Genomic DNA, 15,118 nt, shown 5'->3' on the forward strand with positions numbered 1-15,118 from the left:
CTGCAGCGAGAGTGGCTCGTATTTAAACCAGTGGCCCATGTACAAGCTGTAGACTGTGGGCAACTTTGTTCACTTCTGTAAGCTTCAGTTTCTTCAACTTCAAAAAGGTAATTACCTAACCCACAGGGCCACTATGAGAATTAAAAGTACAAAAAGAAAATGTAGAAGATGAATTCCACAACGTATTTAGCACCCAGGAGGGCTCAAAATATGTTAATTTTTTTTCTTATACTCTAGCCTTTCAAATCTTACTTGTGCATCAAGACCAACCTTTCCTAGCTGCTTTATAAAACTTTTTTCAGTCATCTCCACTCTTCAATGCATTATTTCAAAATTATTTCCATTAAGCTAATGCAATCCCCTAATTAAACTGTAATTTCCTTGAAGGCAGTGATTCACCCTTTACTCATCCTCTTTTTTCCATAACATGCAGCCCGACGCGGAGCGCTCCATAAGTACTATAAAAATCCTTGTTGATTAATTCCTTCTTCTTCTTCAATATTGGAGGTCTAGTGAAAAACTGATTCTAAAACAAGTATTTAATATACAGAGTCCTATGTTTGTTCTTTTAAACTAAACAGGAGACTTTAATTTTTTGAAATTTTCTTCTCCTTTTCAGGGAGCTGTCATAGTCAATAGAATGTTATAGGTGTTAAAACAAAGGTCTCTGTACTGAGTGACTCTTTTCCCCATTGAGCTGTCTGAAAACAGTTGGCTGTAGACAGTCAGTATCTACAAATGACATTGTCCTGTCAGTCTCAAATGAATTGCATTATATTACAACATTTGTAAATGATAAAAAAAAAATTGTTTAGTATCCTTGGTATAAAATTTACCTTTGAAAATTTAACCTCCTGAGACAGATTGTGTATATTGTATTTTAAAGTATATTTGTTACAAATAGTTTTTCTTAATACAAAATGTGATTTCTGGATAGTTTCACATTAATGTCATATCTTGCTTTACTCTGTCTCTGCCTGTGACCATGAAATTGTTCTCTTACACAGATTATAAAGGCATGCTCACAGAAGTTGAAATCCTTCCTATTACTAAAAAATTATGACCATTCATGACGAGACTTTTTATCCATTTCTGATCAAATATTGTTGTCAAACTTTTGTGTGTGTGTGTGTGTGGCAGAGACAGAGAGAGTTAGAGAGAGGAATAGATAAGGACATACAGACAGGAAGGCAGAGATGAGAAGCATCAATTCTTCATTGCGGTTCCTTAGTTGTTCATTGATTGATTTCTCATATGTGCCTTGACCAGGGGGCTACAGCAGACTGAGTGACCCCTTACTCAGACCAGTGACTTTGGGCTCAAGCTAGTGAGCCTTGCTCAAACCATATGAGCCTGCACTCAAGCTGGCGACCTTGGGGTCTCGAACCTGGATCCTCCGCATCCCAGTCCGACGCTCTATCCATTGTGCCACTGCCTGGTCAGGTTCAAACGTTTTTAATGTAAAGAAAATTTCTCTTTTGGTAGATTCTTAACCATGTGCTTATAAAATTACATTCTTATGATTTGAGAATCTCTATTTTTAAGGACTAGCTCTCATTTTACGTCATTATTGCTTTTCTTGTAATTTATTGATCTTGGTAGTCAATGATTTTCTGCATTGGATGATTTCATAAAATAATAAACCCTAATTTAATAACATAATCTTATATAAGATATTTCAAATAATATATGAACTAAGAATATCTCCTTATGACACTTCTTAAATCCCATTGTTGGTATATATATTTTTATCAGAGTCACAAATTGAGTGTTAACACATGCCGCATACAACCCCACACACAAAAAATATGACCTAAGAAATATTAAACAACAAGGTCTCTTTTCCTAGTACAAATATAACATCTTAATGGATGTGAGAATGTGCACTGTTCCAGTATTGAAACATTGGCACAAAAATCCATGCCCCAAATGGATGATTCAATAAATAAAATGTCCCGAAATGCCCCAAAGCTTTTTTTGATCATTTTTCATCTGTACCTGGTGTGATGTGGATAATCTGGACTCTACTTTCTTTTCTATCCCCATGTCAGGTTACTCCTTGCCTTGCTTGGGATGCTCCAGACACACTGGTTGGCTCTGATGCCTTGCACACATGTAGCTCTCTTAGCTCAGACATTTTGACCCTGACATTTTCTCTACCTTCAACATTTTCCAAACAGTTCTTCACATGCTGCTATCTTTTTACATCCTTCAGTTTAAATATCACCTCCACAGTCTGGTTTTCTCCAACTGTTTGAAGTAAGACTCCCTGAATTCATAGAGCATCTAGGTGCAGAGCTGCATCTCATAGAGCATTTTCTTTCTTTCAGAGTGCTTACCATTATGGTTTAGTTCCTCTCCCCTGCACTGAAAAAGAAGCTCCATAAACACAGGAAACATGCCTGAGAAAGGAGAGGGTTGCTGTGAATCTAAATGTTTTAACAAGCCCTCTGAATTCTATTAGACAAATTTGAGAAATGATGCTGTATAAGTCCCTTTAAAATGTGGTAGTTGCCCAATATTTACAGACTGTTGAGACTTAGCAATCACCAATATCTCGCCTCATGTCTTTCATTGTGCTGGATGAGTGAATAAACTTGTTAAGATGGTTTTCTAACCCAGAAGCTGAGTTCGATTCTAGAAAACATGGTTTTTTATCACACATTAGTCAAAGAAGTGAAAAGGTAAAAGGTGATCACATTGGATGGGGAAGGGTTTGGCACCATGTCCTTGGAAACTGATGGTGGGGTCATGGAGACTGCCACTCACTTTATTTCTATACTGTAAGTTCATGATTCATTTATACATGTAGGAAAATGGTGTTTACCATCCTCAATATGCTAGTCATTTCATAAGCACCAGAAGAATATGTTCAAGACAGACATTTGTTGGTGAACTTTCAATAGACAGATGACAATAGAAATCTGATTACACTGAGATCTAATATATGTGAAATGAGGATACAGATACCTATAATATTCAGTTTCTCATCTACAAAATGGATGTAGTTATACTTAAATGAGATCACAGTCTTTTAACACAGAGTCTAGAACCCAATAGATATACATAATATTTGAAGGAACACATTTGTTCAACATTTTCTTTTAAAATTTATTTATTTTAGAGAGCAAGGAAGAGAGAGAGAGTGAAACATTAATTTGTTGTTTCACGTATATGCATTCATTGGTTGACTCTGGTACTGTAAGTTGACTCTATTGATTAGTACAGATAGTGACTCATTATCTTAATCATGTATTTGAAGACACAGGATAATGCTTTTGAGTATTAGGATTTACAAAATTAATCTAAATAAAATATGTTAAAATCCCATCAAAAATGAGCAATAATTTAAGTTATTTTGATATTCTTTGGGGCAAAATGGTGACCTTGACACAAAATTGTATATATGCAAGACTAATCTAATATAATCGGTTTATATTCATGAGTCAATTCTGTACTCCAATCCAGAAGTACAATAATGTTTATTATACTAAATTTCCAGGGAGAAAAAAATTGTAAAGCAAGTTATCATTTGTTAGATGATTATTTTGTTCATAATATTGAATGAATTTTATGAATGAAGCATGCCATTTTAACTGTTATATGTGTTTTTACTTAATCTTTACAATCACTGAGTGGCAGAAGGTTCCCATTCTTCTTTGCAGGTGAGAAATGGAGGTTCAAAGGAAGTACAAGTCTTGTCCAGGACACAGAACTATTAAACCTAGTCTCTGACTTTGCCTCTAAGCATACTAGGATTTCCATTTTCTTCATTCACAGAAATACCACTCTAAAAAACAAGTCACTGAGTTAAGATCATGGTTCAACCTCCATACAAATATCTACTGATTAGGTGCTATAGCCTGTACATCTTGATGTATATAAGACATTGTTTTTTGCTCATTCAAAGATGAATAAAATAATGATACACACCTTCAGAGGACTTACTATTATTGGTTAGGATTCAGTAGTAGTATGTACAATAAAATAAAAGTTGCATCTATGCCTTTAACTGCAACAATTTGTAGGCTGGAGTATTTATGCACATTTACATCCAGTATCCTGCTTGAGCATTGCCTTGTGCAGCGTTGGCACTCCATACTGTGTATAGGGACTAAAAAATTGGTAAGGTTGATGATTTACTGTGATGTCTGGACACTAGGCATTCTATGGAACCAAGAGTACAAAATGTATCTGGTGTTCCATTATGTATGGAGCCAGAGTGGCAAGAGCAATGTGGTGTTGGTGAAATGCATAAAATTTGCTTTAAAATATTCCAACATAGTCCTCAATATTCTCCTGTCATGGGTTTGTTAACTGGGTAACACGTGCCGATGGCTGCTCTACTCAGGAATTTACACCCAGAGGTGTCTAGCTCTTCTCCTAATTAAAAAACTCTTATTCTAGAATTGGCTCCTGTTCTCCATATGTACATTAATAACAATGCTTTACTAAGTAGCTTGGTGACTGTCAGGAAAAAAGGTTGCCAAAACGAGTATCCTTTTAAATACCATGATTAATATTGGAAATTAGTTCTCATTGGCAAAAACTTCAAATATGTGGCTTAGAAAAAATCTGTTAAATTTTAATCCTTGCATTACCAGGGTGCAGGTTCATTGGTTAGGAAGCTTCTGTTTGCCTGATATAGACCATAAAGGGCATCATTCCCCTCCGCTGGCCTGATGTTACATTTACCTTGAGTGAACATGTCATGCAAGGTGATGGTCAAAGTAGCAAACAGAATGAAGAGCTGGAATTCACTATTGGACTGATTATGTGGACTTTTGAAACCTGCTTTCAAATAAATAAATATATATATATATAAACAAACCCAGTCATTTATGTGACAGATATTGATCCAAAACTTACAGTTACAAGGCAGCATGCTTGTAGAAGATTAGCTGGCCCTGCCTCTCCTTAAATTTCTTGGTTGGCCAGGTTTCTATCATTAAGAATTGACAAGTTCTCATATCTAAACTAGGTGAAGACCATGTGCATAATACCAATGCACATAGACCAAACATAGTAGAAAGAGGTATTTTTGACTTGTATTATGTGAAACAGGCATAGCTTTCTATAATAAACCTCCGCATGCAGGTGTGGAAAAGGCTCAGAGGTCAACAAACCTCCCACGATCTCACTTTTTCTCTCCTCTGTTTCATCAAGGGACACCTTTAACACTCCCACTAAAGTATGTCCTTTCTACATAGTTCAAGGTTACCAGTGAACATTATAACAACCATTAGTACACATGTCTCATATAAAAGCACTTATTAAACTAGCTCCATAAAAAATCCATCCATTTTTCAAAGGTTTTCAAAAGCATTTTTCATGCTAATGTTTACATATTAAAAATATGTCTCTAAACATTATTATGCTAATTTTACAAATTAGTATGCAAATATAAAGTGTCTCATTCTTTGTTGGATACAGTCATTAATGTATTTTATCAGGAAATGTGGTCACTTATATTATGGTTCCTTGTATCTTTTTAATATTACATTCATAAGCCAGTCTGAAAAATTGACAGGGTTCTCAAAAAAAAAAGTTACGCCCTTTGGATCAACACAAAATTTTGATTTAATGCAGTAGAAATAATAGCTATATACGATAATATTTAGAGGATATTTCCACTCTCTCTATTGGGAACACCAGTCATTAATCTGGAAAGAATATTCGTGCATGGACAGAGGTTATCCCATAGCATTTAGAGGAGAAACATAATGGAATGTGGCCCTCTATTGAATCCATTTTTAAGATGTTTGATTGGAGTACCAGTTAATTCTCTGTCTTTAATTTTGCATATGTATAGCACTTTTAGTGCCAAGGCAACTCAAAGTTTCAGTTTTGCAAGAGGGAATCAGTATTAGAACTTCAATGGTACCAGTTCATCTGTCTACCCAATATTGAAATATGACTAATGTGGAGAAACTACATCTAGTTCGAGGGAACAGACATATCTGATATCAAAATAAGTGGGATCTTGCCAAAGACTTTTCCCCTCCTCCTTCTCAATGACATCTGGACCAGAACCAATATATGAACTATCATGTTTCTGGAACGATCCAAGGTCACCCTTCTGAGAGTTGCTTTGGCTATCTTTCTTAGACACAAATTGACTTTCATATTCAAATAAAGTTAATCTGATGAATATATTTTTAATAGGAATTGTGCATTATAAGCAAAATTACATAATTTAATGGGGAAGGGGAGGAGAAAGATTTTTTTACTAGGCACTGTTCCAAATTTCCTAGTCCTACAAACTACTTCTTCCTCATTTCGAATGTATTCTTGACAGAGCCTGAGGTTAACCCCAAGGCATAAATGCACATTTTTAGGGAAAAAAGTTTGCATCCTCCAATGCAGATTTGCATCAAGATCTTTTTTTTTTTTTTTTTTTTTACCTGCAAAAGGAGCATTTCTTAAAATGATGCATTAAAAGTCCTTGACATAGCAGCAGGTAAAAATGGTGAATGCAGACATAGGCACAGTGGATAGCTAAATATATCTCACCTCAATGGGCTCTTTGGTATTTAGGTTTTCAGTGATCTGTAAAATGTTCTGCACCTTTTAAAATCTGTTTGCAGGCAATTCATGGAAGGTGGCATAACCAGCAATGGTTTGGTTTTGCAAAACAGGTGTATTTAACAAATTCAGTTTTGCTTCAATTTGATACTTTGGCATATTATATTTTTATCTCTTCAAGATTTAGAAAACTTTCATTAGTGACCTTCTAATCTTTTCTACAAAAGAGTACCGAGTGTCATCTTTCTTGGTAATCTTGTGAATCATATTCTCACAACAGGATTATCAGAATTCCTTTTCCTACTATAGAATCCTGAATCAGCAAAATTTGCAGCTTTGCTGCATACTTAAAATAGGCTGGCATGAATCTAGTCTGGTAGTGCTTGCATGTGTAATCTTTTTAAATCTGTAAGGTCATTCGAATATGATCAGTGCATGGAAAAGAAAGAATCTATCTTCCAGAAACACTTCAGTGCTGCTGCTTTTGTATTGCTTTGCGTCTGTGCTTCAAGAAGACATGACTAATGATTTGCAATTTCAGTGGCCTGGTGACTTGTCAGTGACAGATAGAAATGATGGACTACTGAACGAGACCAGGCTTGGTTTCTCCTAAACCATTCATGATCAAGACTCCAGATTCTTTTAGGTGCTCTTAAATAGATACTCTGAGAGAACGCCTCTAAGATAGACAGCTGTTGGAAATTGGGAGAGTAAATTGCCATTTCATGGGAAATACAATTTCTTTGACAAATGAAAGAAAGTTTAGCTTTAAGGCACCCGAGGAAGACAATTCAAACACAAAAGAAAACATGAACCCATCCAGAAGTCTTCCTCTGTTGATTTCATTTCTAAAATTCTCTCCTTTGCTGAAGTGGTGCTGTTCACTTTTCTGAGTGCTCCATGACTTTTGGTGGCTTCATAGTGTGTGTGTGTGTGTGGCTTCATAGTGTGTGTGTGTGTGTGTGTGTGTGTGTGTGTGTGTGGTGTGTAGAGAGGGGGTAGAGGGTTGATTTCTCATTTTGCCTCTTATTCATGGTGTCATTTTGAGCTGCTTCCACTGTTGTTTTTCTCTGAACATGGGAAGCACCATTGCAGAGGGTGCCCCAATGCTGTGACTATTCACTCTTTTGGCTGGTTAGCATCCATGGGTAATTTCAAAAAGCCCTCATTATTTTCTTTTATGAATTCCCACTCCTCCATTGATTGCAATCTGGACGGGACTATAAATCATTCATTCCCTCCACCACAGGAGCCGAACGGATCTTTGGAGACTCTGTAGACTCCTATGACCAGGTCATTTCCCTCCAACTTGGCACAGCTAATGGGTGGGTGAGCATAAGACTGAAGCTTAACCAATCAGATTCTTTCTCCTGGAGCTCTGTATCTCAGCAACAAGGTTTCCAGATCTGAAAACATGGATGATATTTATTTATCCTAACTCTATCACCTGATATCCTGGCTGAATAATTTTTCTACCCCTTACTGTTCTTGTTCTCTTTGAAACTATGTGTGTGTGGACTGGTTTTCTATTGTATATATCAATTTTGTGAGCTACCCAATGTCTTTCCAGTAAATTTACATTTGCTCAAATTACCCTTTATAGATTTTTATAATTTGTAGCAACAATAACAACAAAGCAAAAATAGATAGATAAATAAATAAATAAATAAAGTAAAATAAAATAAAACCCCCTAAAGGATATATCAATCATCTACTCTCCCTAGGACTAGGCAGGATATATAAACATTAAAACTTGTTAAGTTTTAAAACAAACTTTAGCATAATATATTTCTTTAGGTGCTAGGGCTGTTATTAATTCCAGGCATTACTTTTTAGGGCTGCCAGAAAGAAAGTTTTAGACAGTAAGAAAATTTCAAATAAGATGTAGTAAGCATCTACTTACTGTAGGTCACATTCCACATAGAAATAAAGACGAAAGTTGAAACAATGAAGAAAACAGTTTTGACCAGTTTATAATCCAGCCTACGAAACAAACATAAACAGATGATTTCAAAACACTTGGAAATACTGTGAATTAGCTGTAGTGTATTTCAGCATGATCCGCTATTTCCCCTTCATGTCACCTTTGACCTACCACATCTCATAACCGAGGAGGAACATCCTCACGCCCTTGTGTTTGTCACCAATATAGATTGTCCCATAGGTAAGTTAGGGAGGAATATGGGGGTTGCATAGAGAGCATAACCCAAGCAGCAGCCTCACTTAGGTGTTTTCTACATGTCTGCTGTTTTGAGTCTCCTTTTTTTTTTTGTCTTTTCCCAAGACAGTGTTTGTCCTTTTCCCTGTCTTACCAACAGTTGTCTTCCTTGATATTTTTGTTCCTCTCATCCACAGCCCTTTTTTCTTATCTGCAGAAATAATTATTCCTCCAAATTTGCTTTAACCCACCCATCACCTTTCTTAACTAACTGAAGATATTCTGGTAACAAGATCCATCACCCTTAACAGACATTAATAGAGTATGAATAAAGGTTTTTGGAGAAGATGATGATATTTGATCTGGATCTCAGACTGAACCTAAAATCTGCACGTAACCTGGGTCAATGCAAGTCTCATAACTCTTCTTGAGTTTCATTTTTCCAACCCCACCCAGACCTATTTCCTTCAAGAGTCTGTTGTGAAGATAAACTATGTGTTTTGTAAAATATTCCACATTATAGATATGTAAAAAAATAAAATGACATCTAGGTGGTGGTTTGACAAGATCACCTTAAGTTATCTTATTCCACGATGTCATCTGTTACATGAATTATTGCTTAGAAACCCAAGTGAAGGTGAGTAAATGACAAGAGGGGCATCTAAGTTGTCATCGCCCAAAGTTCCAAGGCAAATGATCTTTGCCTTGTAAAGTTGGGTGCTTTGATAGTCCTGCTGATATTCTTATTTAGAAGTGTCTGCTTGGGTCACACTAGGCTATACTGCAATACTCTTGCCCATGGTCATCTTTCCCTGTATGTTTAGTGGAACTGGGTATAGAAGACTGAGCTCAGGGTCAGGGAGGCAAACACATTAAATACTGAAAATACTCCATTACAGCAAAGATTCTGCAAAGAATTCTCTCTCTCTCTCTCTCTCTCTCTCTCTCTCTCTCTCTCTCTCACACACACACACACACACACACACACACTCACACACACTTTAGTTTCAGAATACCTGCTCTCCAGTAGCCCCTTTCCTAAGAGTTAATTGTAGTGAAAAATAATCTTTTTAAAGACTCGCCTTCTAAATACGAATGTTTTGGAGTTTTCCCAAAACCAACCAAACCTCAGCACAAAAGAAGCACTCAAAATTCAGTTGGAGCCTGACCAGGTGGTAGCACAGTAGATAGAGCTTCAGACTGGGACGCAGAGGACCCAGGTTCGAAACCCCAAGGTAGCTGGCTTGAGCGCGGGCTCATCTGGTTTGAGCATGGCTCACCAGCTTGAACCCAAGGTCACTGGCTTGAGCAAGGAGTCACTCAGTCTGCTGTAGCCCCCTGGTCAAGGCACATATGAGGAAGCAATCATTAAACAACTAAGGTACTGCAATGAAGAACTGATGCTTCTCATCTCTCTCCCTTCCTGTCTGTCTATCTGTCCTTATCTGTCCCTCATTCTGTCTCTCACTCTGTCTCTGTAACCAAAAAAAAAAAAAAAAATCCAGTTGAAGATCCACTGTACTTACAATGTTGGGATAACTCTGGGGCAGCAAGACTCCCTTTTTACTCTTAGAAATTTCTGGATTTCTGAGTGATGTCAGATCTCATGAAATATTAAGTACAGGATGAAAGCTTTGTGGCTTCCCAGCCACTGAAGTTGATGGCAGGCATAAACGCTTCTGCAGCTACTGGACACATGGGCTTTGGTCACAGTTCATTATATTGCCATGTCATGGGATGAGTATATTAGTAATCACCTCTTAAAGAATCAATTACACCCAAAGTGGGCTTAATGCAGGTTAATATGTATTATTTTATTGAAAATATACAAAATGTACCTCGTAGCTTCACTCACATAAGAAGGTGAAAAAGGAGCCATTTTGAAATCTCTAAGATAAAAATTCTGAGACCCAGTCACTTTATAAGAAATGATAACCATGATAAACTCTGGCCCCCCTTTGGGGAATAAAACAAGCAGCTTTGGTTAAACCTAATTCTATACAGAGCCTACCATAAGGCACTCCTAAGTAGGCCAGGGTATATTTTCTACATACTCTGCCCCAACCAGACAGGCTCAACTTTGTCCCACATAGCAGGTCCGAGGAATGCAGGAGACAACTCCGCCTTCGTATATTTAAATCTTGTGGCTTTGCACACATCTGTCATCTGTCTAAACAAGACTGTCAGAACAGGATCCCGGGAGGTCATGTGAGAACAGTCCTGGCTGCTTTCTTCCCACTGTGTCACCTACCAGCTCAGGGCCACCAGGTCCCCCACTGGTGTCATCAGCACTCCTTGAATGTCAACCTCAGACAAAAATGTGGCTCCAGTAGTGTGACTTAAAGTTCAAACAAGCCAGGATTCCCCACGTCTTGGAAGGAAGGATGAATTGCCCTCCTGAATACTTATTAAATTACAATATATAAAATATATTTTTTTAAGCCCTGGCCGGTTGGCCCAGTGGTAGAGCGTCAGCCTGGTGTGCAGGAATCCTGGGTTTGATTCCCGGCCAGGACACACAGAAGAAGTGCCCATCTGCTTCTCCACACCTCCCCCTCTCCTTCCTCTTTGTTTCCTTCTTCCCCTCCCGCAGCCAAGGCTCCATTGGAGCAAAGTTGGCCCAGGCGCTGAGGATGGCTCTGTGGCCTCTGCCTCAGGCGCTAGTCTGGTTGCAACAGAGCAACGCCCCAGATGGGCAGAGCATCGCCCCCTGGTGGGCATGTCGGGTGGATCCCGGTCGGGCGCATGCGGGAGTCTGTCTGACTGCCTCTCCGTTTCCAACTTCAGAAAAATACAAAAAAAATAAAATAAAATCCCAAAGGAGCATTCAGGCAAGAATCAATTCAAAAAATAACTGAGATATGTCTCAGATGCATCTCAAGTTAGAGGAGAAGGCCAGTCACTTACTTCTTGCCCGATCCCCCCTGCGTTAAAGGTTCTATGTAGACTTGAACTTGAAGCCACCCAGTGCGCACATCCAGTGTGGCCAGTTATTCTAGTTTCCTAATTCCATCAGAGATTCTGATGATTAAAAGAGGGAGAGGGTCACTCCCAAGCTGACGAGTCGCAAACATTTTTTAAACCCATGCTAAACCTATTTCACTCTAGTTTTTCTGTTTGTTTGCTTTAATTTTTTTATTTATTTTATTTATTTATTTTTATTTTTTAGCTTTTTGTTTGTTTCTGCTCCATAACAGCAAACATGCAACACAACATACCTGGGTGGCTTGAACTTTCTAGGAAAGCATGAATTCACAATATATAGTATGTACCCATACCCTTCAATGTGCTTTAAAAAACAATGGCATGCTTTTCTGTTGCTTTCTGAATGAACGCCTGTACGGCCAGTAGTGGCCGTCGTCAAGGTCGCCGCCAGGCAGGTGCAGGCTCCCATTAGATTCAGACAGACAGTAAAGAAACAGTGGAGCCAAAAACTGGTGAGCCATTCCTTTATTCTAGCCTTGCAACTGGCTGGCGAGTAAACACAAACACACAGAGGGCTCCAAAACCCACTCACACATTCTCTGGTTCCACAACCAGGAGAATCTTTTCCAGTATTTCCTAGAATCAAATGCCCCCCCACCAGTTGAAATCACCTCCAGTTCCTCATTTCCTTCTCTCTACACAAACTCTGCAAAAACCTGGCCTCCTGCTTCTTATAACCTTTTGGCGTGGAAACCCCTTCTCCAGCACACATTAGCATATCAGTGGCCCTTCCCAAGCAGAAAGGTAATTAGCAGTTTCACCTGGCAGCACCATTTTTAACAAAGTGAGCATAAAAATCATATTTTACCAACTTATTTGCCCAATAAGGCAGAATGGGACAACAGAGTTTTATATCAGGCATGAGTTACTCAGGCCCAGCCCTCTTCTTCCAACCTCTCCTCTGGGAGGGATATGCTAGAAAGGGCAAATTACACTTACACGTCAGGTGGCCAAGTCAGCCTGAGGATTACATGCAAAAGCGCTGGTTACTTGCGGATGTTCATGTAGGCACCAGCAGGTCCTTTGCTCTTTACTGATGTTTAAGCATTGACTTAGGTTTGCTGACACAAAGCTTCTGAGGCAGCCCATATCCAATATATATATTTTCATCTCTTTGAGAAGCAGTCCCAACCTTAGTTTTCGGTGGCTGTGGGAACTGTGGCCTGGACTTCTGCTTATTTACTAGCCCACAGTTTCCAATACTTAGCTATTCTGAGGTCTCTGACTGCAAACTAGATTTGAATGCAGTTGCTGTGGAATGCAATAATTAATTATATTTATTAAACATAATTGGCATTAGGCTTTTGGAACAGAAATGCAAATTTATGGAAATTGGTTGAAATACTTATGCAAAATAATACAGAAACGAACCCCTAAGTTGTTGGGGAAAATAAGGTGGTTTTAATTGAACAGTCAAAAGATTTGTACTTCGATATATGATTCCATCTAGTAAACTCAATTTAAACAGTGAGTTCATTTGCTTTTATCTAACCCTTCCATATCTTGCTCGGTATTGTTGGTATAATTATCACCAATAAAGGACCGATCTTATTTTCTATCTCTCTTTGCATCAAGCATTAGTTCTGTGAACTGAAATGAAATATGTTATTCTTTTGAACAGAGCCCTGTGCATTACAAATTAAGACGCATCAGGCCAAAAAGTTGCAAAGCAGCCAGTTCTTGCTTTAAGGAGACATGATGCAGCCCCCTACTTACTTGCCGTTTCATAAGGATGATGGCTTTGCTCTAGAACAAGACTTTTCACAAAGGATCATTTCAAGGCTGTTGGAAGGTATATGGCCTTGCAGTCAATCAAATATATCTGGCAATGGTGGCAAGAGATGAATAATACAATGGATTTGCAGTTAGTGGTGCAATAAAAATACTTTAATATGCTTGTGACATAGAACTTGCCTACCTATAAGTGGACACTTAATTTAAAAAAAGTGTCAAGAATTTGGAATATGGAAGTGTAAACATTAAATGAAAAGAGTGAGAAGTAAAAATTCACCAGATTAAGGGACATAGACATTTATATACAGTTAAGAAGCTATTACTCATTGATGGACAACTCCCACAATTCAACGAGATCTAATGTAATATGCGTTCAACTAATGAAGAAGTTAGACTGAACTTTGAACTCCAAGGCCGTCGCGCTCGTTTCACAGGATTCACATAATGACGCAAACGTGCTACCTTTCTTATGCAGTATTTTTTCTTGGGTTCAGGTGGCCAGCGGAGCGGATTGTGGGGGGGGGGGGAAGACTCACTTTTTTTTTCTTTTTTTTTTTATTTTATTTATTTATTTATTTATTTTTTGTATTTTTCTGAAGCTGGAAACGGGGAGAGACAGTCAGACAGACTCCCGCATGCACCCCACCGGGATCCACCCGGCACGCCCACCAGGGGCGACGCTCTGCCCACCAGAGGGCGATGCTCTGCCCCTCCGGGGCATCGCTCTGCCGCGACCAGAGCCACTCTAGCGCCTGGGGCAGAGGCCAAGGAGCCATCCCCAGCGCCCCGGCCACCTTTGCTCCAATGGAGCCTTGGCTGCGGGAGGGGAAGAGAGAGACAGAGAGGAAGGAGGGGGGGGGTGGAGAAGCAGATGGGTGCCTCTCCTGTTTGCCCTGGCCAGGAATCGAACCCGGGTGCCCCGCACACCAGGCCGATGCTCTACCGCTGAGCCAACCGGCCAGGGCTGGGGCTCACTTTTTTTGATGCCTTTTTACTGCCTCCATTTAAGGATAATTATTTCTTGAAATATCTTTGGGATTTTAACTGAGTACTTTACTCTCTTTAGATTCCTACATAAACTGCAATGGGAGATTGCTTGGAATAGTTAAAGCCTGGCAACCTCTCATCCAGAAATGAGAGGTGAATTGATTTTTCTAAGTAGAGGGCTACTATCTCATACCTTGTTCTTCTGGAGTTAGAAGTTGCTAAGGACAAATCTCCTCCAGTAATTTGAAGTGGAAGAATGAAATTAGAGAGATTTACAAACCAGTTCTTTACAGAGTCCAAGTTTTAGAGTCCAAACAGGGCTGTGATCTTAATTTCCGTCATGTATTTTCTGTGATCTATCATTTCTTCCACTTCCCTCTGTTGTTTCTCAGTTTGACATGCCATATTTTTTATTTTGCTCTACTATGCACAAAATAGTACAAGTCCTGAAGAACCATATAGAAATATAATTTATGGTTCTTGCTCTTTCACACAGATATACACAAAACATGATATATCAGGCAGACTTTAAAAAGAGCTATAATGAAACTAGTAAAAAAAAAAAAAGTATAAAGAGAATTAACTTAATCGTTCCTAGATGAGATATATAACAAATCAGACTTAAAAGCGTATCTTCCCTTAACTAGTGATTAATGTCATATATTTCACTTTAACTAGTATGATTGTAGAAGACATTAAAATAATTATCATATATCGTAGTCCCTTCCT

General features: G+C 38.5%; 1 long non-coding RNA gene across 2 annotated transcripts in view; it reads right to left on the reverse strand.

The window, feature by feature from the left end:
• Positions 1-15,118, reverse strand: part of LOC136406683 (uncharacterized) — a 56,163-nt gene that overhangs the window by 22,983 nt on the left and 18,062 nt on the right. The window contains exons 2-3 of one of the 2 annotated variants that reach the window (XR_010751679.1): positions 8,429-8,508; positions 7,537-7,931 (exon numbers count right to left, since the gene is read on the reverse strand). This is a non-coding gene — a long non-coding RNA (uncharacterized lncRNA). Of the gene's footprint in view, positions 1-7,536; positions 7,932-8,428; positions 8,509-15,118 lie in introns of those variants that run through there. The other variant, XR_010751680.1, reaches the window with a different exon arrangement.

Source organism: Saccopteryx leptura, chromosome 5 (assembly GCF_036850995.1).
Source record: "Saccopteryx leptura isolate mSacLep1 chromosome 5, mSacLep1_pri_phased_curated, whole genome shotgun sequence".
NCBI lineage: Eukaryota > Metazoa > Chordata > Mammalia > Chiroptera > Emballonuridae > Saccopteryx > Saccopteryx leptura.